The 10,513-nt window shown below is 47.2% G+C and overlaps 1 pseudogene; it reads left to right on the top strand.

The window, feature by feature from the left end:
• The first annotated feature begins 222 nt into the window (after positions 1-222).
• Positions 223-8,826, top strand: LOC123396323 (annotated as a pseudogene).
• Positions 8,827-10,513: the final 1,687 nt, after the last annotated feature.

Below are 10,513 nucleotides of genomic sequence, written 5' to 3'. Positions count from 1 at the left end.
ATATTTTTCCTTACGTCTACCCTATTTTAGTCCTTAGTGTGATTGATGATACCATATTTAATGTCTAGCTCATCTTAGTCCTAAAACGCGGGATAGATGTAGACCGTAAAATTGTTTTTAATACTGCGTTGTTATGGTTTTGAAATTTGAACTGACGACCACTTGACTCAGATTCCATATGAAATTAATGCAACAGCAAGTTGTTCCAAAAATCCACACTAATGAAAAAAGCGGACAACATATTTCAACACAAATGCATCGACTATTTAAAGTGCTCCCACCAACACAGCACAGACCCAGAGCCAATTCCTAGCATAGCTATGGAGCCGCCCTTGTCTTCCAAAATGTTTGCCTATCTCACCATACTGATGCTGGCTACCTCCGCCGCCACCCTTGTCTCCGCCGACCCGGTGCTGCCGTCGCTCAAAAAACAAGCAGGAGCACTCCTTGCCTGGAAGGCCACCCTCAGCAACCATAGCCAGGACTCCCTGCAATCCTGGGGAAACATGCCGTCAGCGCCTTGTGGTTGGCGTGGAATCCGATGCGCTGCGCAGACAACACGACGACACCGGCTGGTGATCACCGTTGTATCTCTACGGGGGTTGAAGCTAAGAGGCTCGCTGGAGTCCATGGACTTCTCGGCCTTGAGTACCTTGACGACCCTCGACCTCTCGCACAACAAGATTGCTGGGAGCATTCCTTCAAGCATAGGGCATCTTAGAGAGCTCCATGCTCTACTTCTACACCGCAATCAGATAAGAGGCTCAATTCCACCTTCTATAGGAAACCTCACAAAACTCATAACCCTGCGTCTTTCGAATAATGAGCTTGTAGGATCAGTTCCGCAAGAAATCGGAAATTTAGTGACGCTGAAAGGGCTCAATCTTAGCGTAAACCAACTGGAAGATCATATTGCAACCAGTATAGGAAACTTAACACAGTTGTCAACTCTTCGTCTTGATACTAAGGCCCTGTTTGTTTCATAAGTCCTAGGACTTTTTTAAGTCCCAACTTATAAGTCATAAGTCCCTACCTGTTTGTTTACAGGGACTTATAAGTCCCTGGACTCGGGACTTATAAGTCCATGTTGCGGCGGCCGGATCAGACGAACCGAGGGAGACGAGGCGGCGGCCGGGCGACGACGGGGCGGGGCGGCGACTGGGTGGCGACGGGGCGGGCGGCCGGCGGGGCGGCGACGGGCCGGGCGGCGACGGGGTGGGCGGGCGGCGGCGATTGGGGTGGTGCGAGCGTTAATCGGGGCAGGGCGGCGGCCACTGCATCGAGAGACTACCGCGGGCCTAACCAGAATAAGTCCCAATAAGCTCCTACTAGAGAGTCTTATTTGATAAGTCCTAAATAACCATAATAAGTCCCAATAAGTCCCTTGTGTTTGGTTTAGGTGGGACTTATAGGGACTTTTTTAAGTCCCAAAACCAATAAGTCCCTGGAAACAAACACCCTCTAACAAGTTCATCGGACCCATCCCTCAGGAAATAAGAAATTTGGTAAACTTGGAGGATTTGCAAATCGGATTGGACAAACTTACAGGAGCCATGTTGGTTTTTGAACGTGCGTATGCAGCTGTACAGCCGTGGCTACGTGATTCTTGCTTCGGACGGGTACTTGACGGAATTTGTGTAACTAGCGACACGAATAAAACTGATCGATGGATTTGATGGCTAAAGGCCCGTGTCGAGCCTTTGTTTTGTATTGCTTTTCGTTTTTCTGGTGTTACAATCATCACCCCTAGGGTGTCTTTTATACACGTTCACAAGGGACTATGAAAATAGACTAGGACTAGGAATCCTAATATTACTAGGACTTGATTTGGCTTTCTTTCCTAATCCTAAAGAAACAACATGATTAACTTCTACATTCACCTCCTTAATCTTGTTGCTTGACTTCACTTCTTGCACTCCGACTTTCCTCCTCATCTCGATGAACTTATGTCGACCGAGGGACTTGGTGAAAATATCGGCAAGTTGGTCTTTCGTGTTCACATGTTGAACCTCGATCAACCCTTCTTCAATGCACTCCCGGATATGGTGGAACTGGGTATCTATGTGCTTGCTCCTTTCGTGATGAACCGGATTTTTGCACAACGAGATTGCAGCTTGGTTATCGATTTTCAGTGACACCTTCTGCACCTCCCGCTTTGCAAGAATAGCTAGGAGTCTTCTCAGCCACACTGCTTGACAAGCCGCCGTGCTTGCTGCTATGTATTCTGCCTCGCATGAAGACAGTGCCACCACCTTTTGCTTCTGAGAATTCCAGCTAATCAGATTCGGGCCAAGGTAGAAAACCATGCCCGTTGTGCTCTTTCGGTCATCAACATCACCTGCCATGTCACTATCTGAATATCCACGAAGGATCAATCCTTCCTTTCCCTTTTTGTACGTGCAACCAAGATTAATGGTGCCTTTCACATAGCGCAAGATTTGATTGACCGCGCTCATGTGCTCGGTTGTCGGATTCTCCATGAAACGACTCACGATCCCGACTGAATAAGCCAAGTCAGGTCGGGTATGCACCAAATATCTTAGGCTGCCCACAATGCTTCGATACATTGTGGTGTCCACCGGCGGATTTGAGCTACGCTTGCTCAACTTGTGACGTTGGTCCATTGGAACTTGTGTCTCGTAGCAATCGGACATGCCACACTTTTCCAATAACTTGACCGCATAAGCCGATTGACATAGGGAAATCTCTCCGGAGCTTTGCTTCACTTCGGTGCCCAAGTAATAGCTGAGTAATCCCAGATCACTCATGCTAAACTTGTTCTTCATTTGCGTCTTGAAACGTTCAATTTCTTGTACGCTATCTCCGGTGATAATCAGATCGTCGACATAAACTCCAACTAGCAGGTTTGAGCCTTTGGAGTTCTTTGTATAGACTGCGTGCTCGAGGGGACATCTCTTGAACCCGAGCGAGACCAGACTTCGGTCTAACTTTGAGTTCCAAGCTCTTGGCGCTTGCTTCAACCCATAAAGTGCCTTCCTGAGCTTGTAAACTTTCCCTTCTTCGCCTTTCTTGTCGTAGCCGAGGGGTTGTTCCACGTACACTTCTTCTGTGAGATTGCCGTTGAGGAAAGCGGATTTAGCATCCATATGATGAACCTTCCAATCCTCTTGTGCTGCCAAAGCTAGGAGCACTCTCACCGTCTCGATTCGAGCAACCGGTGCAAACACCTCATCATAGTCAACTCCTTGACGTTGTACGTAGCCCTTTGCAACGAGTCTTGCCTTGTACTTCACAATGGCACCCTCCGTGTCCTTCTTTAACTTGTAAACCCACTTCAAACCTATCGTCTTTTGGTTTGGAGGTCGGGTTACCAAAGTCCACGTGCCATTGCTCTCAATTGCCTTCATCTCCTCATCCATGGCGTGCGTCCAGCTAGGACTTTTGCTCGCCTCTACGAAGTTCGCCGGCTCCTCAACTCCGAACAGACATAGTCCGGAGTACTCGAGCGTAACTGGCTTTGTGTACTTGTAGACTTTCTTGAGGGTCTTGTAGCGACGAGGCCCTGAGAAATCCGTTGTGGCTTGCGAAGGAGGCGACACAAATTGTATCGGTGTTGATGCACTTGAGGAAGACGGCTGAGACCCTGGTGTGTCATCGACATCCGTGTCGTCGGCGTAGTCGTCGTGACCGTGACCATCATCTTGATTGTCGTCGTCACTATGCGCCTCGTTGTCGATGTTGTCGTCGAGATCTCCGCCTGTGTCATGCGCGGTGTTGTCGTTATCTCCTTGCGACCTATGCGCGTCGTTGTCGGTGTCGGCACCATGATGATCACTACCATTGTGGTCACCTTGGTTGGGCGTCTTGCCAACCACCTGGACATCCTCCCCTGCATCATCATCAGTTGGAAATTCAACTACAAATATGTTACTGTTTGGAGCATCGTCGGCTGCGGCGCTCCAATTCCACGCTTGGTTTTCTTCAAACACGACGTCGTGTGAAATCCGTAGACGCTTGGTTTGTGGATCGTAGAAACGGTATGCCTTGGTACCAGAACTGCTCTCGTATCCTATGAACACCATCTTGGTGCTACGATCGGCAAGCTTTGAGAGGTGCGGCTCCGCCGTCTTCACATGTGCCACGCACCCGAATGTCCGTAGATGAGACACATTCGGCTTACGTCCGTAAATTGCTTCATACGGAGTCTTGCCGATCACCGCCTTCGTTGGAGCCCGGTTGAGAAGATAGACCGCCGTCGAAACAGCTTCTCCCCAAAAAATCCCCGACAGGTTCTTGCTCTTGAGTAAACTCCTTGCCATGTCAACGACGGTTCGATTGCGCCTTTCAACGACCCCATTCTGCTGCGGCGTGTAAGGTGCCGTGAGGAACCTCTTTATGCCAATCTTCTCACAGTAGTCGTTGAACTCATTCGACGTAAACTCTCCGCCGCGATCTGTCCGTAGAGCGCGAAACTTCAGCTTGTGTTCCATCTCTGTTGCAGCCTTCAGCTTCTTGAATGCTTCAAACGCCTCATCTTTAGACCGTAGGAGAATGACCCACATATATCTCGAGTAGTCGTCTACCACAAGGAAGAAATACTTCTTTCCAGCGTGAGTTGCCGAGGTGATAGGGCCACATAGATCACCATGGAGCAGCTCGAGTGCATCACTTGCACGATAGGTAGACTGAGCAGGGAATGGCCTGCGGTGCTGTTTTCCAACCAAGCACCCGTCACATACTCGATCAACATGGTCGATAACTGGCATCCCGGATACCATCTCCATCTTTGACATCTTCTTCAAGGCGTAGAAGTTAACGTGTCCAAATCTAGCATGCCATAACCACGAATCATCATCACTCTTGGCGAGCCAACACTCCGGTTGAGATTGATCAAGGTTGAGGATATATAGCCTATTCCATGTGCGATTAACACGAGCTAGCATGTTTCGGAGGTTGTCGAAGATCGTCATCACTCCGCTCTCGATATTCACCTTGCATCCATTCTCGTCAAGCTTCCCAATAGAGATGATGTTGTTGCGCAGCCGTGGGATGTAGTACACTCCGGTGAGTATGCGATGTTCGCCTGTGAGACCCTCAAAGAGGACAGATCCTTGCGTGCAAATCTCCACAGCTGAACCATCACCGAACTTGACCGAGCCTTCAACATCATATTCCAGCTCGAGGAATTTCTCCTTGCACCCCGTCATGTGGTTACTGGCACCCGTGTCGAGATACCACGACACGTTCTGATCACCGGATAACTTTGGTGTCACTTTTTCCTCATGAAGTAGCACCTTCCGGCTTGGTTTCACAACCACTGTTTCAGCGAGATCACAAACTTCGGCCATCAGAAGACCTAGACCTTCGTCTTCCTGCTTTGCCAAATTTGCCTTGATCTCCTGCTTGTTAGGCTTTGGACAATCCTTCGCAAAGTGACCCATCTTATTGCAGTTATAGCACTTGACCTCGGACAAGTCCAAGTTCCGTGGTTTCTGCTCTTTAGATTGGCCCGCCTTACCACGACCTTGTGGTTTGCCTTTTCCTTTGCCTTTTCCGGTTTGTCTATTGCCCTTTGTGTTGCTTGAGCCTTCGCCACCGTCACGCCTTCCTTTGCTACTTGGGGCCTCCCAATCTGCGCGCGAGTACATGAGTTGGTCACTACCTCCTCCTTTGCCTTTCCGACAGCCACGAGCATTCTCTTCCCATGTCTTCAATCGTCCTATCGCCTCCGTTATGGTAATGTCGTAAAGCTGCTCGAGCGTGCCGATGATGTACGTGAATTTATCAGTGACTGAACTGAAAAACTTCTCCACGATCTCGGTCTCATCGAGCTTTGCACCAAGCGTGCGGATCTCTCCCACCAAAGTAGTAAGACGCATGGCATAGTCGTTCACCAATTCAGTTTCCTCCATCTGCAACTTGTGAAATTGGCGCTTCAGCACTTGTGCCCGAGCCTTGGTGACACGATCTTCTCCGATCCTCATCTCCTTGAGTGCGTTCCACGCCTCTCTTGCCGTCTCGAACTCCGCCAATGTCATTAGCACGGAATCCGGCACGGACTGGGCAATGGCGGCCATGGCACCTTCGTCGGACTCGTCATTGACGTCGTCGTCCGTGATTGCCTGCCACACTCGAAGGGTTCGGAGAATAACCTTCATCTTCACCGCCCACACGCCGTAGTTGGCGTCGGTGAGCATCGGGTACTGGATGGGGATGTTGCGATGCGCCTGGACGTTGGCGCCGCTCGTTCCTCCACCACTCGTTGCTGACTTGCCGCCCTTCTTCACCTTGTCGCCGTTCGTTCCTCCACCACTCGTTGCTGACTTGCCGCCCTTCTTCACCTTGTCGCCGTTCTTGTTTGCCTTCGGACCGCCTTTGCCGGACTTGACCGACTCAGCGTCGCTGTCCGTCATCGTAGATCGTAGATCGTCGAGGCTCTAGATACCAATAAACCATACCAGCATACTTGGGGAATTTGACTAAACTCACGACCTTGTATCTCTGGGGTAACGACTTATCTGGCCACATCCCTCAAGAACTAGGTCGTTTGGTCAACTTAGAGAACCTGGCGCTTTCTGAAAACACACTAACAGGCCACATCCCAAACGGCATATGGAACTTGACAGAACTCACTACATTATACCTTGCTACTAACCAACTATCTGGCCACATCCCTCCAGAACTAGGTCGTTTGATAAACTTAGAAAAATTGCACCTTGGTTGCAACGAATTAACAGGTCCCATCCCAGATAGCATAGGGAATTTGACTATGGTCACTTTCATAACTTTTAGTTTCAACCAACTTTCTGGACACATTCCTCGAGAAATTGGCACGTTAGCGAGTTTGGCTTGTTTCCTCACTATTGCACATACTTGATGTTTCCTCAAATAAACTTGAAGGACGAATTCCATCGGAAATTGGTGGTCTATCAGTATTGTTCAATCTGAGCCTCGGTAATAACTTGCTTCAAGGAAGTATTCCAGATGTAATTGGAACATTGAAAGCACTGGAGTATCTGGATTTATCATCAAACAACTTGAGTGGGTCAATACACGGGTCAGTTGAGCATTGCTCCAAGCTTCGCACTCTGAACTTGAGCCATAATCACCTCAATGGAAGCATTCCTATCGAACTAGGGATGTTGGTAAACCTACAAGATTTGTTTGATCTAAGTGATAATTCATTTGAAGGCAAGATACCGAGTCAGCTAGGTAGCCTCAACATGCTTGAAAACTTGAATCTTTCACAAAATGCATTGAACGGCAGCATTCCGTCATCATTTCAGATCCTACTCAGCCTCTTATCCATGGATGTGTTGTACAACAAACTGGAAGGGCCGGTTCCACGAAGTGTGTTCTTTGAAGATGCTCCAATTGAAGGGTTCTTGCACAATCATCAACTATGTGGGGTAGTTGAAGGTTTGCCCTCTTGTGAAATTACTCAAAGTCATGGACAACATAAGAATTACAAAGTTGTTTTACTAGCTATAATTCCTGCTACCATAACTCTTGTGCTCCTCACCACAGTAGTAACAATATTGAGATATAAAAGGAAGAAGCATAGCACAGGAAGTGGTAATGACTTGCAGCAGACAAAGTTGTTCGCCATCTGGAACTTTGATGGACAAGATCTGTACAAGAAAATTGTTGATGCCACAGAGAATTTCGATGATAGCCACTGCATTGGAACTGGAGGTAGTGGGTCAGTGTATAGAGCTGAGTTACCTAGTGGTGAAATATTTGCGGTGAAGACGATCCATCCGATGGAAGATGATGAGTCATTTGATCATGAAATAGATGCATTGATCCATATTCGACATCACAATATCGTGAAGTTATTTGGCTACTGTTCTGCAACTCAGGGAAGATTTCTGGTGTACGAATACATGGACAAAGGAAGCATAGCAGAATCTTTAAAGAACAAGGAAACTATAGCTGAATTAGATTGGATAAGAAGGTTAAATATTATCAATGACATTTCTCATGCTTTGTCTTACATGCATCATGATTGCTTTGAACCGATAGTCCATAGAGACATATCAAGCAACAACATTTTGCTTGATCTGGAATTCCGAGCATGCATATCTGATTTTGGTATAGCCAAAATACTATCTGCGGATGATTCAAACTGCACAAGGCTTGCCGGCACAAAAGGGTACCTTGCCCCAGGTAAAATGAACTCTGTTAGATCTATGTGGTGTTATGTTTTCTTTCTCTCCGATCAAATATTAAAATTTTATATTCATTCTGCTGAGATGCCAAGAAATAATTTTTAAAAACATTCTAACTTCTTGTTTAATCAGTTATCCTATCATACTTTTGCTATCAACCACACTTTGTTTGTCTCTACTCTCAGTCTGTATGATCTACATTGCCAACAGTTATCGAGCCGATATGTTTAGCCGTTGGGTAATAATAGACCATTATTGTCTCATCCTCTAGATTCAGTTTCTTGAAGTGTCTGAGAAATATAACACTTCAATATTGGTGTGGCAGAGCTTGCATACTCAACAAGGGTGAGAGAGAAATGCGACATCTATAGTTTTGGAGTGCTCACGCTTGAGTTGTTCATGGGACACCATCCAGGTGATTTTCTTTCATCCATGGCCGATAAGACTACATCGCTCAAGGATTTGTTGGACATCCGGATCCCACTCCCTGCGGCTGAGGTCGCAAGCAAACTATTCAAAGTGATCGTGTTTGCTGCTCAGTGCATAGAACCAAATCCATCACGCCGTCCAACAATGCAACAAGCAATCAAGGTGTTCACTGCAGCTAGAGGGCCTGATAATCATGTCGATTATCTGCACACTGGCATTGTTATCCCTGCCTGCTGGTCGTGAATGTTCTTAGCAAATTGATGTTTTTTGCGTCGATTAGACACTGTTTGTAATGGCCATTGGTACAACAGTTTGTTTTTGCAATAGCCTCGTGCCATGTACTATTTATGTTGGTTGTAAGAGATGGAGCGTAACCTCTGTTACTAGCTAGTAGCTACCTATAAATTTTTTGCATGGCAGGGCCCCTGCTATGCCTTCAGAGCAATACTAATGTTCCATTTGCATCCTCAGTTGGAGGATGTAGGAGCCCATTCAACTGGTGATTTCATATGCCTGAGTTATATTGGCGTGCTGATCTCTTTTAGATCCTTTAGATTGTTGTCGTTTAAAAATGCTAAATATTTAGCCTTCGACTGTTACAGGGGAGGGGATAGAAATGGTGCAAAGCAGTAGCCATCAGAATGCTTGTGCAAGGCATATATCCTCTTTTAACAGGACAAGATGTGGATCACTGTTATTTTCTTCTGAAAAGAGGCAAAGCAGCCCCTAAGTCCCCTTCAACTACTTCTATTTTTGAAAAACACAGTACGGGTGCGCACTCACTCCTACGAACAAACTCATTCTTAATTCATTGGACTGCAGGTTCTGAACAATTGCTAGAAAAGCACTCGGCTGCCAACTGACTAGTTAGGCATAATATATTGCATCATCCATCTGAAGTGATGTCAGCTTGATAAATTATGCTTGTGTAGCTCACCTCCTATGCTTGCATCACAAATGCTATTAACAGGCCACCACCCATATTGGTTGAATATATCCCGAGCGACCGTTTCCTATTGGTTGCATCCATGACTGGATGCCCGGTCTTTCTTTCGGCGAAGATAAAGACCATGTATGGATCCAATTGATAGCCTTGAAAATGGCCTGGAAAGAATTGGAAACTTTCGTTTAAAACACAATCATTGCGAAGATTCCTTACAGGCATGAAAAGACTATAGAAGAAAATACTGTATTTCCATTCTTAATAGGTATGAAAAGAGTCAATTACAACAAGCTACTGTTACAAAACTAGATATTGGCATTGATGAGTGGCACAAGAGTTTTGCTGGCCCACGTACTAGCCTGGAGGTTGTAATCATACTGTGATTTCGTTCTCAATAGGTTTGAAAAGATTTTATATGCAGAAAAAGGAGAATCATAATCACAAATATGGTTGAATTGAATATTTGGGTATCATCTGTAGGCTATTACATATGTTGGCCTGCAGGTTCTAGACAATGGCTAGAAAAAGCACTCTCTGCCAATTGACGCATAATATATTGCATGTGTTAGATGTGTTGTTGAACAGGTATGGCCCAGCCCATACAAGTTATCTCTTAGGGCCCAGGCCCATGTAGTGGGACTAACCTAAAAGGAGGCTCCCAGCCATCTCCCGTTCCTGAGACAGCCGCCACACACAAAACACTTGTGCTGGAGGTACTCCTCTCTCCCTCCCGTACTCCTCTCTCCCCCCGTTCCTACATGGTATCAGAGGCCAGCGAAGGCGGGGCCTGAGAAGACGACGACGACGTCCGGCGAGGTGGCGGCGGATCTGGGCGGCGTCCGGCGAGGTAGCGGCGGATCTGGGAGGCGCGGCATGGCTGCGCAGGAGGTGCGGCTTGTTGGACAGGAAGGAGAGGTGGAGCTGCTGTGCTGCGCGGCAGAGGAAGAAGGAGAGGTGGAGCTGCTGTGCTGCGCGGCAGGAGGAGGAAGCTGAGGAGCAGCTTGGTCTC

This window comes from Hordeum vulgare, chromosome 5H (genome assembly GCF_904849725.1).
Source record: "Hordeum vulgare subsp. vulgare chromosome 5H, MorexV3_pseudomolecules_assembly, whole genome shotgun sequence".
Classification (NCBI taxonomy): domain Eukaryota; kingdom Viridiplantae; phylum Streptophyta; class Magnoliopsida; order Poales; family Poaceae; genus Hordeum; species Hordeum vulgare.
Note: the sequence above shows the minus strand (reverse complement) of the source record. Positions and strands in the feature narration are given on the sequence as shown.